This window comes from Mytilus galloprovincialis, chromosome 9 (assembly GCF_965363235.1).
Source record: "Mytilus galloprovincialis chromosome 9, xbMytGall1.hap1.1, whole genome shotgun sequence".
NCBI lineage: Eukaryota > Metazoa > Mollusca > Bivalvia > Mytilida > Mytilidae > Mytilus > Mytilus galloprovincialis.
Genome location: NC_134846.1, coordinates 42301266 through 42320909, shown reverse-complemented (window position 1 = coordinate 42320909; position 19644 = coordinate 42301266). Strand labels below are relative to the sequence as shown.

At 32.1% G+C, this 19644-nt stretch overlaps 1 protein-coding gene across 5 annotated transcripts in view; it reads left to right on the top strand.

The window, feature by feature from the left end:
* The first annotated feature begins 2949 nt into the window (after nt 1-2949).
* Nucleotides 2950-19644, top strand: part of LOC143045029 (metallophosphoesterase 1-like) — a 35735-nt gene continuing 19040 nt past the window's right edge. For 4 of the 5 annotated variants that reach the window (XM_076217313.1, XM_076217312.1, XM_076217311.1 and 1 more), the window contains exon 1: nt 2950-3010. The gene's annotated coding sequence lies outside the window, so the exon portion shown is untranslated. Of the gene's footprint in view, nt 3102-19644 lie in introns of all 5 variants that reach the window. The other variant, XM_076217310.1, reaches the window with a different exon arrangement.

Below are 19644 nucleotides of genomic sequence, written 5' to 3'. Positions count from 1 at the left end.
AATGTTCACAATTTCATAGATCATTGAATCTTGGTCAAAGTCAATTTTAATGATTTTGCTATAAGAAATGACCCTGAGATATCTGATTATACATTTTCATCCCTTGGTGTCCGTCGTCGTTTTTTTTTTTTTAATAAAAATCTGAAACTGCTAGTCTTATTAAAATGTATCCAAACCCATCCACAATCATCATTGTGTGCCTGCCATCCAACATGTTCGCCATGGTTTTAAATAGAACACAGCGGTAAAATGCTAATTTTGTATTTTCTTGAAAACTCTGGTAAATAGAGAAAATCTTACGAAGCAGATATGCCCAGATATATATATTCTTCATTGGGGAGAGGGGGGGTTGTCTTCATTGGCACAAAAAACTACGCAAGAATTCTGATTTGAACTGTTGTCCTAAATCATTTTTCATTTTTGCCTATTATTTGAAAACTGTAATAGATAGAGAGAAAATTTAGATATAACAAGAGGCTGTCACAACGACAGCAAACCGGATTTATTAACATTTATTTGTGTCCTGGCAATATCACAAGAACCATTACTGATGAATGGTGAAAGTGAAAATCGTCAATATTAAATTTGACCTCCATTTTGTCATCAGTATCAACATATTAAAATTTGAAAAGCTTAGATTGAATGGTTCATGAGTAAATGCAACAACGTGAATGGAAACGCCATTTTACGATCTTTCAAGAACCATAACTCCTGAACGGTAAAAGTCAAAATCGTCATTATTGAACTTGACCTCCATTATGTCATCAGTAACAGCATAATAAAATTTCGGAAGCTTTGGTAGAACAGTTCATGCATAAATGCACGGACACGACTGGAAACTCCATTTTTCAATCTTTCAAGAACCATAACTCCTGAACGGTAAAAGTCAAATTTGTCATTATTGAACTTGACCTCCATTTTGTCATCAGTAACAGCATATTAAAATTTCGGAAGCTTTGGTAGAACAGTTCATGCATAAATGCACGGACACGACTGGAAACTCCATTTTTCAATCTTTCAAGAACCATAACTCCTGAACGGTAAAAGTCAAATTTGTCATTATTGAACTTGACCTCCATTCTGTCATTAGTAAGAACCAAGGACGTATGTTAGTTATACGTCCTTGTAAGAACATACTAAAATTTGGGAAGCTTTGGTAGAACAGTTCATGCGTAAATGCACGGACACGACTGGAAACTCCATTTTTCAATCTTTCAAGAACCATAACCCCTGAACGGTAAAAGTCAAAATCGCCATTATTGAACTTGACCTTCGTATAGTTGTCAGTAATAACATATTAAAATTTTTAAAGCTTTGGTTGAACGGTTCATGAGTTAATGCACGGACAACATTTGATTGCCGCCCGCCCGGCCGCCCGCCGTACATCCCCAAATCAATAACCGACATTTTTGTCCCAAAAATCCTGATAAAAATGGTTAACAAGATCTACAAAAAGTCAATATGGCTGCATGCAGTTGTCTTGACAACTTGTTATATGAGTAATTGCGATCTGTTAAGGATGATTTCGACTAAAAGAAAAAAAAATAGAAATAAAAAAGAAAAGAAAAGAAAAGAAAACTTAATCAAGATGGTAGAAATCATCTATTATTGATCCCTTGTAAGATTTATTGTCCTCACCATGCTCACTTCAAGTTGAAAGATGATTGAGGGTCTGGAATGGGGGGGGGGGGGGTCTGTTATTCTGTAAACATTTAATTTTTACCCCTTTTTTCTCTAATCTTTAAAAAATTAACCCCTTTTTCTCTAATCTTCAAAAAATTAACCCCTTTATTCTCTAATCTTCATTTTTTTGGCCCATTATTCTCTAATCTTCATTTTTTAAGGGCATTATTCTTTAATCATTTAACCCCATCCAAACCCTCATGATTTTTTTTATATTTTTTGCAGAAACCATAGAGATCGATTGAATGATTGTTGGTGTTTAAACACTGTTGATTATATCGTTACAGTCAGTTTTATTGGTGGAGGGTTCCAGAGTGCAAAAGAGAAACACCGAACGTCGGCAGAAAAACTGACAATCCTAGTCAATTAAGATTAGTGTTGAACATATCTGCCACATCATTAGGTCGGAAACATCCTACACAGTGATCAGTGTGCTGGAGTTTCTTATTAACAACATATTTGTTGAATTTGGAGGTAGACTTCTGCTACAAACGTCCGACATTCCTATTGGAACGAACTGAGCGCCTCTCCCTGTCAACATCTTCTCATTTTCCTTCAGAAGCTTATCAAAACAAGAAGATCAAGGAATCAAGACTCGGGGGGGGGGGGGGGGGCACGTCAAACTTTTTTTGGTAGGGGTGAGCAGCTGAGACATCAAGTACCCCACCCTTTTCATATATTTTCTTTATCAAAAATATATACCTTGTCATATATCAATTAACCAAAACAAGACCTGTAGATATATTTGAATATTTTTCATCTTCTGGTACATTTGTATAGATGTTTTTTGTCCGGCTCATCATCACGTTTTTGTTAAGAAGCATCAAAAATAAATGTATAAACATCTGATTAGTTTCAGATACTTATGATATAATCAAGCAAGTGATAATATTAACCTAATGGCTATTGATATTATATGTCATGAATCTGAATTTCTCACCCTTTTCATATACTATATAGAGCATGAAAAAGTGACCTATTCAAGCGGCTCATCCCTCAGTACCACTAATTATATAGCAAGTGCCCCCCTCAAGATCATTAGTAATTCAAGTTCACATTCAGATATATTGATGATTTTCCTTGCCAGTACCAATCCAAACTTTTCTTATTCCATTAATATATTCTCCTACTTCATTCACCATGTATTATCACGTAAAGTTAAACACCATGTTTTACGTTTACACTGAGGAACAAAAATAAATGCTCCGGCAAAAATACATAGTTATCCGACGTATCTGATCCGTTATTGTTTCTAAAATTAGTTCAGTTAGGGGAAATAATCTACTTTGAAAAAAGGGAAAGAAAAGTCATTCCTCAACAATTTAAGGTATTGGACAATTGAGAAATATTGTCACATCTTTTTGATAGAAGAGCTTAATCAGGAATGCAGTATAGGAATGTACTTATAAAACAATATGGTACAACTTAACGTAGAGGCACACGAATTTGATCAGTAGACAGTAGTGATCAGTAGTCAGTACTCGCATCACACTCCGTATAATCAATATTAAATTAAACAGTAAACAGGATGGGAATGCAATCCCCTCTTTTCCCTCAAGGTGGTATATCCCTTAAATTAGAGACTGTCCCCCAGAAATATAGTCGTTTTGCTGTTTTTTATGTGAAAAAAGAAAAACTTAGCTTTTTAAAAGAGGGACGAAAGATACCAAAGGGACAGTCAAACTCATAAATCCAAAACAAACTGACAACGCCATGGCTAAAAATGAAAAAGACAAACAGAAAAACAATAGTACACACGACACAACATAGAAAACTAAAGAATAAACAACACGAACCCCAAGGTTCATATAATATCAGATTCATAACAAACGGACAAATATGGCTGTATTTACATGCCTAAAACTACTCTGAGTACAGACTTACCTGTGAAGTTGGAAAAGTTTCCATGCCTAGCATCCACTAATATATAAAAGTTGAGGGCATACGATACAGTTACAGGGGAGGTAATGACGTTGCTAACGTAAAATGTTATTTTCGCGACGTCAAACTGTGACTTACCGGGAAAAGATGCATTTTTCGACTGATTTATCTTTTAAACTGATTTCACTTGAAAACGAGTGCATGGACCCCTATTTTTTAAAACGACATTTTGTTTCATTTTGCCCGGTGTCATATGGTATTTTGAACCCCCTAAAAATTGAACCCGGGGTCATTATACTGCATGGTATTTTGACCCCGGGGTCATTTTTCACATATGGTATTTTGAACCCCCCTGCGGTATATTGACCCAGATAGCAAACATGTGTTGGGCCAATATTGGCGTTCCGTTGGCAACATTGTTGGGCCAATGTTGGAAAACTATGTTGGGCCAACGTCATTTTGCTCATCGGCCCTCAGTTGGCCCAACATGTTGGGTCTTTGTTGGCCCAACATCAGTATGGCAACAAGGTTAACTATTTGCCAACAATCTGCCAACAATGTCAACCATTTGCCAACAGTCTACCAACGTCGTCTAGTTTTAAAATTATGTTGGACCAATGTTGGTCGAACAGCAGTATGCCAACGATGGCTTCAGTCTGTCAAACATGTTATTCATGCATTTCATGTTATGTATTAAGAAATATTTATCTTTAATATATAATAATTAATGTATATTATATTGGCAGGTCAATATCGGCTGTCATGTGGAGAGTGTGATATTACACTCGTGTCAAATGAGCAGCTGAGTTCAGATGATTAGTTTAACAACTTGCAGAAACTATATTCAAATTCTATTTGTTTTTTTGGGCTGGTTTTAAGTATTTTTTGTTTGTGCATAAAATTATTCAATCATTAAGATAAATACATTTAAATGACTACACAGATTTGAAAATATTAGATAAAGAGAATGAAGAGCACATTTTTTGGTTTGCACTTTGAAATAATATCTAAAAAAAAATAAAAAAATCTGTGGTATAATATGGGGAGATAAGAACTTAATACGTTGGCATATTGTTGGCTCATATTTCAATATTGTCATGAAATATCAATGATATGGTTATTTTTTTTATAAATATACTGTTTTAAAAACTTTTGAATTATTCAAAATACTAAGAATTTTCTAGCTCTTGGCACAGACGGTTTAAAATAGCCCTATTTGGGAAGACTTTATTATTTGATTTTTTACTAAGTCCTCAATGCCCTTCAAACACAATCTATAATCTCTATGATAACATAGAATCATTCAAATAAAGTTCGAATAAAATTGGTTCAGTAGTTTCAGTCAGAAAATCTTACACTGAACCAATGGATAACGTAAGTCAAATATCGTTGGGCAAGCTACTTTAAAAATAACAGTTGGTAGGAAAATGTTGGGCCAACATTGGGCCAATAACACCAAAATGACAGTTGGTGGAAAGTCGTTGGGCCAACAAGGGGCCAATAGTGTCAAAATAACTGTTGGCTGGGTTTTGTTGGGCCAACAAGGGGCCAATAGTGTCAAAATAACTGTTGGCTGAGTTTTGTTGGGCCAACGTCGGTTTCTTGTTGTGCTGCCAACGCCAACTATTTACCAACTGTGCCAACCAATCACCAATGTTGGCCCAACAAAGTATTGCTATCTGGGGAACCCCCTGTTTTTGATAAAAAGTATTGCAGATAATCTCATTTTCAATTTATTGGCTATGATTTTTTTTAATTTGAGGTTTTGAGTAGGGGGGTTCAATATACCGCAGGGGGGTCAAAATACCATGGCTACGTAAAATTTTCAAAATATCTTTTCCAGTATGCTAAATACATACAAACAATTATTGGAGTATTATTACTATGTTAAGGATTTAGAATAGCTAGAATTTTTGAAATTCAAGGTACATGGTAGGGGGTTCAATATACCGCAGGGGGGTCAAAATACGATGGCTTAGTAAAACTTTTCAAAATATCTTTTCCAGTATGTTAAATACATACAAACTACTTATTGGAGTATTATTACTATGTTAAGGAATTAAGAATAGCTAGAATTTCTGAAATTCAAGGTCTATAGTAGGGGGTTCAATATACCGCAGGAGGGTCAAAATACCATGGCTAGGTAAAATTTTCAAAATATCTTTTCCAGCATGATTAATACATACAAACTACTTATTGGAGTATTATTACTATGTAATGGAGTTAGAATAGCTAGAATTTTTGAAATTCAAGGTCTATAGTAGGGGGTTCAATATACCGCAGGGGGGTCAAAATACCATGGCTAAAATAAAATTTTCAAAATATCTTTTCAAGCATATTTAATACATACAAACTTCTAATTGAAATATTATAACTATGTTAAGGAGTTAGAATAGCTAGAATTTTTGAAATTCAAGGTACATGGTAGGGGGTTCAATATACCGCAGGGGGGGCAAAATACCATGGCTAAGTAAAATTTTCAAAATATCTTTTCCAGTATGTTAAATACATACAAACTACCTGTTGGAGTATTATTACTATGTTAAGGAATTGGAATAGCTAGAATTTCTGAAATTCAAGGTCTATAGTAGGGGGTTTAATATACCTCAGGGGGGTCAAAATACCATGGCTAAGTCAAATTTTCAAAATATCTTTTCCAGCATGATTAATACATACAAACTACTTATTGGAGTATTATTACTATGTTAAGGAATTAGAATAGCTAGAATTTCTGAAATTCAAGGTCTATAGTAGGGGGTTCAATATACCGCAGGGGGGGGTCAAAATACCATGGCTAAAAACAAATTTTCAAAATATCTTTTCAAGCATATTTAATACATACAAAAGTCTAATTGGAATATTATAACTATGTTAAGGAGTTAGAAAAGCTAGAATTTTTGAAATTCAAGGTACATGGTAGGGGGTTCAATATACTGCAGGGGGGTCAAAATACCATGGCTAAGTAAAATTTTCAAAATATCTTTTCCAGTATGTTAAATACATGTACATACAAACTACCTATTGGAGTATTATTACTATGATAAGGAGTTAGAATAGCTTGATTTTTTTTAATTTAAGGTCTATAGTAGGGGGTTCAATATACCGCAGGGGGGTCAAAATACCATGGCTTAGTAAAATTTTCAAAATATCTTTTCCAGTATGCTAAATACATACAAACTACTTATTGGAGTATTATTACTATGGTAAGGAACTAGAATAGCTAGAAGTTCTGAAATTCAAGGTCTATAGTAGGGGGTTCAATATACCGCAGGGGGGTCAAAATACCATGGCTAAAATAAAATTTTCAAAACATCTTTTCAAGCATATTTAATACATACAAACGTCAAAATGGAATATTATAACTATGTTAAGGAGTTGGAAAAGCTAGAATTTATGATATTCAAGGTACATAGTAGGGGGTTCAATATACCGCAGGGGGGTCAAAATACCATGGCTTAGTAAAATTTTTCAAAATATCTTTTCCAGTATGTTAAATACATACAAACTACTTATTGGATAATTATTACTATGTTAAGGAATTAGAATAGCTAGAATTTCTGAAATTCAAGGTCTATAGTAGGGGGTTCAATATACCGCAGGAGGGTCAAAAGTAAAATCACAAAAATACTGAACTCAGAGGAAAATCAATTCGGAAAGTCTATAATCTCATGGCAAAATCAAATAACAAAACGCATCAAAAACGAATGGACAAGAACTGTCATATTCCTGACTTGGTACAGGCATTTTCAAATGTAGAAAATGGTGGATTGAACCTGGTTTTATAGCTAGCTAAACCTCTCACTTGTATGACAGTCGCATCAAATTCCATTATATAGTCACCGATGCGTGAACAAAACAATAAGACATAATAGGTAAAAATGTCAAAAATAGGGGTACAGCAGTCAACATTGTGTTATCATCTTAATCACTTTAAAAACAACAAATGTAACGAAGAAGCACAAAAAGGCATACATCAAATTAACATCCTCATTTTGACTATATTATACGATTATATTTGTCTATGTAAAATGCACCCATCAAGGAAGGAGGGTATGGGTACTGGTGTAAAATTGCGCGTTTGAAATTCGCACAGGTAGACATGAAACAATTTTGTCGTTCAAAGTATGACGGGATGCATAAATAAAGTCACGCAAAATAGATATAACAAACACTGACTTAGCAGTTAAAGTAATAATAATAAATAACATAATAGTGTGGTTCAAAGTATGACGTGATACAAAAGTACAGAGTCACGTAAAATGTATATCACAAAAAAAGTTGGTTAACAGTAAAAGTAATATTAATGAATAAAATAATTTTGTCATTCAAAGTATGACAAGATACATAGGTACAGAGTCACATCATAAAATAATTTTGTCATTCAAGGTATGACAAGATACATAGGTACAGAGTCACATCATAAAATAATTTTGTCGTTCAAAGTATGATGGGATACATAAGCACAGAGTTACGTCAAAAAGATATCTCTAAAAACAGACAACAGTAAAAGTAATATTAATAAAGACAAATAAAAGAATAATATAACACGTAATTAAGATGATAAACAACGTCAGTACGCAAAATCTATACTTCAAGACCATCGTGTATTATTTGTGAAGTTGATACGGAATATTTATCAACAAGTTCTGGGTACCTTCCGATGAACTTTTTTAGAAAAAGGACGAGACGTTCTTTGACATACCCCTGGTTCATCAACTTTCTGCTCAGACACTGGTGACGTTTTACAAAGTCTGAGTAGGAGCTGCAAGCTCTTGAATACCGAATAAGTTGGGAAATGTATATTCCATATGCAGGTGAAATACCATGGCTAGGTAAAATTTTCAAAATATCTTTTCCAGCATGATTAATACATACAAACTACTTATTGGAGTATTATTACTATGTAATGGAGTTAGAATAGCTAGAATTTTTGAAATTTAAGGTCTATAGTAGGGGGTTCAATATGTACCGCAGGGGGGTCAAAATACCATGGCTAAAATAAAATTTTCAAAATATCTTTTCAAGCATATTTAATACATACAAACTTCTAATTGAAATATTATAACTATGTTAAGGAGATACAAAAGCTAGAATTTTTGAAATTCAAGGTACATGGTAGGGGGTTCAATATACTGCTGGGGGTCAAAATACCATGTCTAAGTAAAATTTTCAAAATATCTTTTCCAGTAAGTTAAATACATACAAACTACCTGTTTGAGTATTATTACTATGTTAAGGAATTAGAATAGCTAGAATTTCTGAAATTCAAGGTCTATAGTAGGGGGTTCAATATACCGCAGGGGGGTCAAAATACCATGGCTAAGTCAAATTTTCAAAATATCTTTTCCAGCATGATTAATACATACAAACTACTTATTGGAGTATTATTACTATGTTAAGGAATTAGAATAGCTGGAATTTCTGAAATTCAAGGTCTATAGTAGGGGGTTCAATATACCGCAGGGGGGTCAAAATACCATGGCTAAAAACAAATTTTCAAAATATCTTTTCAAGCATATTTAATACATACAAACGTCTAATTGGAATATTATAACTATGTTAAGGAGTTAGAAAAGCTAGAATTTTTGAAATTCAAGGTACATGGTAGGGGGTTCAATACAATACAATACAATACAATACAATACAATACAATACAATACAATACAATACAATACAATACAATATTTTTATTTTCCAAATTAAAGGGCCCATTAAGAGCATAACATTAATTACAACATGACATAAACATTACAGAGTGATTAAAGAAACATAAAATAATAATTGAAATTCAAATGCATGAAGAAAGGATCAGTGGTCAAGGGGAGATAATTTTGATATATTTTAGAGTATCTAACTAATTTTCTGATTTTCTTAGTTGCAGGCCTTTATCCAGGTATGCACATAAAATAGATAGAAATCTGCTATCTTCATTAATCATGATCCATGAAAAAAGATCATTTATATTTAAACTATCTAAACTGGGGTATTTTTTTATATAATCAGTGATATCTCTTCTGAGGTTATTGTAAATAGGGCATTCCAGAAGAAAGTGCATTTCATTTTCAATACAATTTGTATTACAATATAAACATATCCTCTCATGTCGAGGTAATATTTCATATTTACCACATACATTGGTAATTCGTTCATGTCTGCCAGTTTCTATTCTTAAACAGTGATTGCTAAGTCTGTATTTTGTTAATAAATGTTTTTGTGGGTGCTTTAAATCTAAATAATTTTCATAGTCAAATGACTTTTTGAATGAAAAATAAGTGTCCAATTTGCCTTGATTCTGTAAATAAAATTCTCGCATTTTCTCCCAATCATTTTGAAAATTTGATTTGAGCTGTTTTTTCAATAAGTTTTTAAATTTATTTTTTCCTAGATTTTTACATATATTTAGGTCAATACCCAATTTTTCACTGTAGAAAATGATATTAGAGAGCCATGAATTATTGGAACTGGTTTGACCTTTACTTTCTATCATTTTTAACTCAGCATAAGCATTTTTCAATAAATCAGATGGAGAATTCTCTAGTCTATGCCAATACATAAACATATGTGTTAGCAAATTTATATAAAGAGGATATCTACCCAATTCAGACAGGACTGCTACATTTGTGCACATCTTTGTAACACCAATAATATACTTACAAAATTTTAAATTTAGCTTCTCAAACTCCCAATCTTTAAATATGTCATAAAGGGACAAATTTTTCCTTTTAGAAGTAATGTTAATAACACCCCAATTTTCACAACCATAAGTTACAATTGGCTGTATACAGTGATCAAATAAATGCAAAAGAGTTTTAATAGGAGGATTAGATGATTTCAAATCTTTATAAAGTTTAAAACTGGCCTTTTGACCTTTTTGGAATAATTGTTTCCTGGCTTCATTAAAGTTTCCAGTATTTTGGATGACTATGCCAAGATATTTGTATTGTTTAACACATTCAATAGAATTATTTCCTACATTAAAATTTTCATTAAGGAGTCTACCACTCCTATTGAATATTATAATCTTGGTTTTCTTCACATTTATTTCCATACACTAATCTTTGCAGAATGTGCACAAAGTATCAAGTCTCTTCTGAAGCCCTTCTTTTGAGTCAGATATTAATACAAGATCATCAGCATAAAGTAGACATGGTATCTTTTCATCATTTAAATTGACATCATCATAATTGTTAGATAATATATCTGGCAAATCATTAATAAACAGTTTAAACAATGTGGGACTCAAAATGTCACCTTGTCGTACACCAACATTATATCTAAAAAAATCAGTTATTTTGTCTTCTACTTTAACACACACTTTGTCGTTACTATACATAGATTTCAAAATGTTATAAAAAATACCATTATTTGTATGCTGTAATAATTTGTATAATATACCAATATGAATAACCTTGTCATAGGCCTTGCGAAAATCTACAAAACATACATACAATTTACCTTTGCCTCTTTTAACATATTTTTCTATGAGACATTTTAGTACAAAAATGTGATCCGAAGTGCGAGCTTTCTTAGAAAAACCAATTTGAGTTTTGTTTATGATATTATTATCAGATAAAAATTTATCAAGTCTGTTATACAGAATGGTATTGAAAAGTTTGCCAAGACTATTATTGATGGCAATACCTCTGTAATTTTCAGGGTTCTGCGGGTTATCAGATTTGAATATAGGAGTAATGTAGCTCTCAGACCAATTACTGGGATAAATGCCAGATAGAAGAATGGCATTAAAAAGTTTTAGTAAGCAATCTTGCATATAACTCTGTGAAACTTTTAACATTTCATTTGTAATAGTGTCTAGACCTGGACTTTTCCCAGATTTTAATTGCCTCAGGGCTTTTTGGAGTTCACCAGGGGTGATTTTAAAGTCAATCTCACTGAATCCAAAGTTTTTCTTTTCTAATAGTTCAAGTTTACTCTTTATCTCTTTTATCTTGGACTTTATGTGTTCATTTTCAGGAATGGATGACAAGTCAGAGAAATATTTATACCAAATGTCACCATCTATGTTGTTTTTAGTTTCTGAATTATTTTCAAGAAAAAATAAAGATTGACAAGGTTCCAATAATCCTTTGGATTTTCTGATTCTAGATTGCTTAAACGGTCCAAAATATTTTCTCTAAATTCTCTTTTCTTTTTCCTCCTTAGTTTGGCAAATTGTTTATTAAGTTTAAAAAAAGAGCCACGCACTATCAGATCTTTCGGAAATTTTGACATTAATATAGCTTTATCATTAACATGTTTTTTCAAACTTTTTAAATCTTGGTCAAACCATTTTTTATGATTACATGTTTTTACCCTTTTCTTCTTCTTTTTTAGTGATACTTTGCACACTTTTTCGTATATTGAATGAATACTATATGTGGCATCATTCACATTCTTTTTGTCTAAGATAATTTTATTATTTAAAAAATATTTTAGCTCATTTTGTATGACAGGATGTGTAAATGATTCCTGGAAATTTTGAATACTTTCTGTGTCCCATTTATACCTCAAAGGAAAGTCTTTCATATGACTTTTATTTTTCTCCAATTGGAAAGATGCTAAAATCTTAAAAGTGATTTTGCAATGGCAATCAGAAAAATTTGCCTTAAAATCTGATACATTAAAATATAAAATTTGCTGGAGTAGGCTTTGAGAAACTAAAGCATAATCAACTACACTGCATCCATTAGGTTTGAAACATGTAAATTTACCCGTGCTATCACCACACATACGCCCATTCAAGATACGTAACTGATTACCTATACAAAATTCTAGCAAGTTTTTCCCTCTGGAATCAGTTATTAAATCTTTACTGACCCTTTCCTCTGTGAAACAGTCTACATCATAATTTTCATCAAATAAAGGAACATGGGAGGTGCTGTCACCATCAATATAGTCTTTTTCTGACCCAGTTCTGGCATTAAGATCCCCTACTAACAGGATGTCCCCCATAGACCCATAACTATCAGTTATATCCTTTTCTATTATCTCCAGTAGGTCTGTTTGGCTTTTGGGAGCATAGTATATCAAGCACAAATATATATCTTTGTTTAAATTGAAAAATTCTCTCTTCAATTTTAGCCATTGGTATTCTGAGGTCCCGTTATTCAAAAAATTTACACCTTTACGAATTTCTTTACGTATGAGAATCCCTAGACCACCAAAATATCTGTTATTTTTAGATTTTGGTCTGCAGAATGGATAGTACAAAAAGTTATCAAATTTCAAATGATTTTCATAACCAACATGGGTCTCAGTTAATAAAACTAAATCATTTTGTGCTATCAAAATACCATGGCTAAGTAAAATTTTCAAAATATCTTTTCCAGCATGATTAATACATACAAACTACCTATTGGAGTATTATTACTATGATAAGGAGTTAGAATAGCTTGAATTTTTTTAATTTAAAGTCTATAGTAGGGGGTTCAATATACCGCAGGGGGGTCAAAATACCATGGCTTAGTAAAATTTTCAAAATATCTTTTCCAGTATGCTAAATACTTACAAACTACTTATTGGAGTATTATTACTATGTTAAGGAACTAGAATAGCTAGAAGTTCTGAAATTCAAGGTCTATAGTAGGGGGTTCAATATACCGCAGGGGGGTCAAAATACCATGGCTAAAATAAAATTTTCAAAACATCTTTTCAAGCATATTTAATACATACAAACGTCTAATTGGAATATTATAACTATGTTAAGGAGTTGGAAAAGCTAGAATTTTTGAAATTCAAGGTACATGGTAGGGGGTTCAATTTACCGCAGGGGGGTCAAAATACCATGGCTTAGTAAAATTTTCAAAATATCTTTTCCAGTATGTTAGATACATACAAACTACTTATTGGAGTATTATTACTATGTTAAGGAATTAGAATAGCTAGAATTTCTGAAATTCAAGGTCTATAGTAGGGGGTTCAATATACCGCAGGGGGGTCAAAATACCATGGCTTAGTAAAATTTTCAAAATATCTTTTCCAGTATGTTAAATACATACAAACTACTTATTGGAGTATTATTACTATGTTAAGGAATTAGAATAGCTAGAATTTCTGAAATTCAAGGTCTATAGTAGGGGGTCCAATATACCGCAGGGGGGTCAAAATACAATGGCTAAGTCAAATTTTCAAAATATCTTTTCCAGCATGATTAATACATACAAACTACTTATTGGAGTATTATTACTATGTAATGGAGTTAGAATAGCTAGAATTTTTTAAATTTAAGGTCTATAGTAGGGGGTTCAATATACCGCAGGGGGGTCAAAATACAATGGCTTAGTAAAATTTTTAAAATATCTTTTCCAGTATGATTAATACATACAAACTACCTATTGGAGTATTATTACTATGATAAGGAGTTAGAATAGCTTGAATTTTTTTAATTTAAGGTCTATAGTAGGGGGTTCAATATACCGCAGGGGGGTCAAAATACCATGGCTTAGTAAAATTTTCAAAATATCTTTTCCAGTATGCTAAATACATACAAACTACTTATTGGAGTATTACTTCTATGTTAAGGAACTAGAATAGCTAGAAGTTCTGAAATTTAAGGTCTATAGTAGGGGGTTCAATATACCGCAGGGGGGTCAAAATACCATGGCTAAAATAAAATTTTCAAAACATCTTTTCAAGCATATTTAATACATACAAACGTCTAATTGGAATATTATAACTATGTTAAGGAGTTGGAAAAGCTATAATTTTTGAAATTCAAGGTACATGGTAGGGGGTTCTATATACTGCAGGGGGGTCAAAATACCATGGCTAAGTAAAATTTTCAAAATATCTTTTCCAGTATGTTAAATACATACAAACTACCTATTGGAGTATTATTACTATGATAAGGAGTTAGAATAGCTTGAATTTTTTTACTTTAAGGTCTATAGTAGGGGGTTCAATATACCGCAGGGGTGTCAAAATACCATGGCTTAGTTAAATTTTCAAAATATCTTTTCCAGTATGTTAAATACATACAAACTACTTATTGGAGTATTATTACTATGTTAAGGAATTAAAATAGCTAGAATTTCTGAAATTCAAGGTCTATAGTAGGGGGTTCAATATACCGCAGGGGGGTCAAAATACCACGGCTTAGTAAAATTTTCAAAATATCTTTTCCAGTATGTTAAATACATACAAACTACTTATTGGAGTATTATTACTATGTTAAGGAATTAGAATAGCTAGAATTTCTGAAATTCAAGGTCTATAGTAGGGGGTTCAATATACCGCAGGGGGGTCAAAATACCATGGCTAAGTCAAATTTTCAAAATATCTTTTCCAGCATGATTAATACATACAAACTACTTATTGGAGTATTATTACTATGTAATGGAGTTAGAATAGCTAGAATTTTTGAAATTTAAGGTCTATAGTAGGGGGTTCAATATACCGCAGGGGGGTCAAAATGCAATGGCTTAGTAAAATTTTCAAAATATCTTTTCAAGTATGTTAAATACATACAAACTACTTATTGGAGTATTATTACTATGTTAAGGAATTAGAATAGCTAGAATTTCTGAAATTCAAGGTCTATAGTAGGGGGTTCAATATACCGCAGGGGGGGGGGGCAAAATACCATGGCTAAGTCAAATTTTCAAAATATCTTTTCCAGCATGATTAATACATACAAACTACTTATTGGAGTATTATTACTATGTAATGGAGTTAGAATAGCTAGAATTTTTGAAATTTAAGGTCTATAGTAAGGGGTTCAATATACCGCAGGGGGGTCAAAATACCATGGCTAAAATAAAATTTTCAAAATATCTTTTCAAGCATATTTAATACATACAGACTTCTAATTGGAATATTATAACTATGTTAAGGAGTTAGAAAAGCTAGAATTTCTGAAATTCAAGGTACATGGTAGGGGGTTCAATTTACCGCAGGGGGGTCAAAATACCATCGCTAAGTAAAATTTTCAAAATATCTTCTCCAGTATGTTAAATACATACAAACTACCTGTTGGAGTATTATTAATATGTGAAGGAATTAGAATCTATAGCTAGAATTTCTGAAATTCAAGGTCTATAGTAGGGGGTTTAATATACCGCAGGGGGGTCAAAATACCATGGCTAAGTCAAATTTTCAAAATATCTTTTCCAGCATGATTAATACATACAAACTACTTATTGGAGTATTATTACTATGTTAAGGAATTAGAATAGCTAGAATTTCTGAAATTCAAGGTCTATAGTAGGGGGTTCAACATATCGCAGGGGGGTCAAAATACCATGGCTAAGTCAAATTTTCAAAATATCTTTTCCAGCATGATTAATACATACAAACTACTTATTGGAGTATTATTACTATGTTAAGGAATTAGAATAGCTAGAATTACTGAAATTCAAGGTCTATAGTAGGGGGTTCAATATACCGCAGGGGGGGCAAAATACCATGGCTAAGTCAAATTTTCAAAATATCTTTTCCAGCATGATTAATACATACAAACTACTTATTGGAGTATTATTACTATGTAATGGAGTTAGAATAGCTAGAATTTTTGAAATTTAAGGTCTATAGTAGGGGGTTCAATATACCGCAGGGGGGTCAAAATACCATGGCTAAAATAAAATTTTCAAAATATCTTTTCAAGCATATTTAATACATACAGACTTCTAATTGGAATATTATAACTATGTTAAGGAGTTAGAAAAGCTAGAATTTTTGAAATTCAAGGTACATGGTAGGGGGTTCAATATACCGCAGGGGGGTCAAAATACCATCGCTAAGTAAAATTTTCAAAATATCTGTTCCAGTATGTTAAATACATACAAACTACCTGTTGGAGTATTATTACTATGTGAAGGAATTAGAATCTATAGCTAGAATTTCTGAAATTCAAGGTCTATAGTAGGGGGTTCAATATACCGCAGGGGGGTCAAAATACCATGGCTAAGTCAAATTTTCAAAATATCTTTTCCAGCATGATTAATACATACAAACTACTTATTGGAGTATTATTACTATGTTAAGGAATTAGAATAGCTAGAATTTCTGAAATTCAAGGTCTATAGTAGGGGGTTCAACATACCGCAGGGGGGTCAAAATACCATGGCTAAGTCAAATTTTCAAAATATCTTTTCCAGCATGATTAATACATACAAACTACTTATTGGAGTATTATTACTATGTTAAGGAATTAGAATAGCTAGAATTTCTGAAATTCAAGGTCTATAGTAGGGAGTTCAATATACTGCAGGGGGGTCAAAATACCATGGCTTAGTAAAATTTTCAAAATATCTTTTCCAGTATGTTAAATACATACAAACTACCTATTGGAGTATTATTACTATGATAAGGAGTTAGAATACCTTGAATTTTTTTTAATTTAAGGTCTATAGTAGGGGGTTCAATATACTGCAGGGGGGTCAAAATACCATGGCTTAGTAAAATTTTCAAAATATCTTTTCCAGTATGTTAAATACATACAAACTACTTATTGGAGTATTATTACTATGTTAAGGAATTAGAATAGCTAGAATTTCTGAAATTCAAGGTCTATAGTAGGGGGTTCAATATACCGCAGGGGGGTCAAAATACCATGGCTTAGTAAAATTTTTAAAATATCTTTTCCAGCATGATTAATACATACAAACTACTTATCGGAGTATTATTACTATGTTAAGGAATTAGAATAGCTAGAATTTCTGAAATTCAAGGTCTATAGTAGGGGGTTCAATATACCGCAGGGGGGTCAAAATACCATGGCTAAAATAAAATTTTCAAAATATCTTTTCAAGCATATTTAATACATACAAACTTCTAATTGGAATATTATAACTATGTTAAGGAGTTGGAAAAGCTAAAATTTTTGAAATTCAAGGTACATGGTAGGGGGTTCAATATACCGCAGGGGGGTCAAAATACCATCGCTAAGTAAAATTTTCAAAATATCTTTTCCAGTATGTTAAATACATACAAACTACTTATTGGAGTATTATTACTATGTTAAGGAACTAGAATAGCTAGAAGTTCTGAAATTCAGGTTCTATAGTAGGGGGTTCAATATACAGCAGGGGGGTCAAAATACCATGGCTAAAATAAAATTTTCAAAACATCTTTTCAAGCATATTTAATACATACAAACTACTTATTGGAGTATTATTACTATGTAATGGAGTTAGAATTTCTGAAATTCAAGGTCTATAGTAGGGTGAGTAGTTTGTATGTATTAAACATGTTAAATATGCTGGAAAAGATATTTTGAAAATATTACTTAGCCATGGTATTTTGACCCCCCTGCGGTATATTGAACCCCCTACTATAGACCTTGAATTTTAAAATGTCAATCTATTTTAGCTCCTTAACATAGTTATAATACTCCAATAAGTAGTTTGTATGTATTAAACATGCTGGAAAAGATATTTTGAAAATTTAATTTGCCATGGTATTTTGACCCCCCTGCGATAAATTGAACCCCCTACCATAGACCTTGAATTTCAAAAATTCAATCTATTCTGACTCCTTAACTTAGTTACAATATTTCAATTAGTAGTTTGTATGTATTTAACATACTGGAAAAGATATTTTGAAAATTTAACTTAGCCATGGTATTTTGACCCCTGCTGCGGTATATTGAACCCCCTACCATGTACTTAATTAAAAAAATTCTAGCTATTCTAACTCCTTAACATAGTTATAATATTTCAATTAGTAGTTTGTATGTATTTAACATACTGGAAAAGATATTTTGAAAATTTACTTAGCCATGGTATTTTGACCCCCCTGCGGTATATTGAACCCCCTACTCAAGACCTTGAATGTCAAAAATTCAATCTATTCTAACTCCTTAACATAGTTATAATACTCCAATAAGTAGTTTGTATGTATTTAACATACTGGAAAAGATATTTTGAAAATTTTACTTAGCCATGGTATTTTGACCCCCCTGCGGTATATTGAACCCCCTACTATAGACCTTGAATTTCAGAAATTCTAGCTATTCTAATTCCTTAACATAGTAATAATACTCCAACAGGTAGTTTGTATGCATTTAACATACTGGAAAAGATATTTTGAAAAATTTACTTAGCCATGGTATTTTGACCCCCCTGCGGTATAATGAACCCCCTACCATGTACCTTGAATTTCAAAAATTCTAGCTTTTCTAACTCCTTAACATAGTTATAATATTTCAATTAGAAGTTTGTATGTATTAAATATGCTTGAAAAGATATTTTGAAAATTTTATTTTAGCCATTGTATTTTGACCCCCCTGCGGTATATTGAACCCCCTACTATAGACCTTAAATTTCAAAAGTTCTAGCTATTCTAACTCCATTACATAGTAATAATACTCCAATTAGTAGTTTGTATGTATTAATCATGCTGGAAAAGATATTTTAAAAATTTTACCTAGCCATGGTATTTTGACCCTCCTGCGGTATATTGAACCCCCTACTATAGACCTTGAATTTCAGAAATTCTAGCTATTCTAATTCCTTAACATAGTAATAATACTCCAATAATTAGTTTGTATGTATTTAACATACTGGAAAAGATATTTTGAAAAATTTTACTAAGCCATGGTATTTTGACCCCCCTGCGGTATATTGAACCCCCTACTCAAGACCTTGAATGTCAAAAATTCAATCTATTCTAACTCCTTAACATAGTTATAATACTCCAATAAGTAGTTTGTATATATTTAACATACTGGAAAAGATATTTTGAAAATTTTACTTAGCCATGATGGTATTTTGACCTTCCTGTGGTATATTGAACCCCCTACTCAAGACCTTGAATTTCAAAAATTCAATCTTTGTAACTCCTTAACATAGTTACAATATTTCAATTAGTAGTTTGTATGCATTTAACATACTGGAAAAGATATTTTGAAAATTTAACTTAGCCATGGTATTTTGACCCCCCCCCCCCCTTGCGGTATATTGAACCCCCTACCATGTACTTAATTTCAAAAATTCTAGCTATTCTAACTCCTTAACATAGTTATAATATTTCAATTAGAAGTTTGTATGTATTAACATACTGGAAAAGATATTTTGAAAATTTTACTTAGCCATGGTATTTTGACCCCCCTGCAGTGTATTGAACGCCCTACTATAGACTTTG